Source organism: Herpailurus yagouaroundi, unplaced genomic scaffold, assembly GCF_014898765.1.
Source record: "Herpailurus yagouaroundi ecotype Mexico unplaced genomic scaffold, PumYag 219, whole genome shotgun sequence".
Classification (NCBI taxonomy): Eukaryota; Metazoa; Chordata; class Mammalia; order Carnivora; family Felidae; genus Herpailurus; species Herpailurus yagouaroundi.
The window spans coordinates 735,313-736,421 of NW_024412450.1; the positions used below are offsets into that span (position 1 = coordinate 735,313).

Consider the following 1,109-nt stretch of genomic DNA (forward strand, 5'->3'; position numbering starts at 1 on the left):
ACCCAGCCCTCCCGGGGTCGCACCCGGGGGCGAGAGGTGGGGCTGGGGAGGAGGGGGGAGGGCCTCCCACGCGCGTCCGCACTCCCACCCCGGGGAGGAAACCCCTCTCCCTGTCGCGCGTCCGCAAACCCCCACCCCGGGGAGGGACACCCCCCCCTGTCGCGCGTCCGCACCCCACCCCCACCCCGGGGAGCCTCTGGCGGCCACGGCCTGGAAACTCAGCGAAGATAACGGATTCATCCGCAAACCTTCTGGTGCAGACTTTTCACGGACAAACGTCACCAAGTCACCAAGGCTTTCTTCCTGCATGGGCGGGGGAGGGAGGGGGGAGCCGCTCCTGATTCGCTTCGTGGGCACGCGCGGCCAGGCACGCAGTGGAGACGGTGGAGGGGTTCCGTGGACAGCTCCGCACACCGCTGCCGCGGGGGATGGGAGGGGGGTAAGATTAATCGGCTTCTGCGGGGATGGACCCGGGCCGGAAGCAAGAAGGAAGCCGCGTCCCCTGCGAGGGGACAAAAGGCTGGAGATGCTGGGGATCGAACCCGGGACCTCATGCATGCTAAGCATGCGCTCTACCACTGAGCTACATCCCCACCGCGAAAGAGCCAGCTTTTCCAAACTGTCTTCACAGAACGATACAAATTTACCCCCTTCACACTCTACATGCGTGTGTGGTTCGGGGAACTCGGGTTTCCATCTCTGTCTACGGAAACCCACTGCCCAGGAACCCTGACCTGCAAGCCGTCCCCGCAGTAACCGCGGGGACACGCGTATGGGGAACCTGTAAGAAACACGCTCCCACAGCTTCCCCCCGTCAGTGCCTCGCTCTTCCCTCTGGAGGCACGTGGGCCAAAGGACAGGTGCTTCAGGGAAGGAAAAACCGCTTTGCCAACGGGACCCTCCACACTGCCCCCAATTCTCCCCCCACTTCTGCACCCCGCCCCCGGGCTCCAGAAACAGCCCTGCACCTCATTCCCGGGCTTCAGAAACTGCTCTGCGCCCCGTCCCGGGCTTCAGAAACCTCACTGCATCCCATCCCCGGGCTCCAGAAACCGCCCTGCACCGCGTCCGGGGATCCAGAAACCGCCCTGCACCCCATCCCATGATCC

General features: G+C 64.9%; 1 non-coding gene across 1 annotated transcript; it reads right to left on the bottom strand.

Annotated features, from left to right (window-relative positions):
- Positions 1-521: 521 nt before the first annotated feature.
- On the bottom strand, positions 522-593 carry TRNAA-AGC (transfer RNA alanine (anticodon AGC)). The gene has a single exon. It is a non-coding gene; the product is annotated as a tRNA-Ala (tRNA).
- Between the last annotated feature and the right edge of the window lie 516 nt (positions 594-1,109).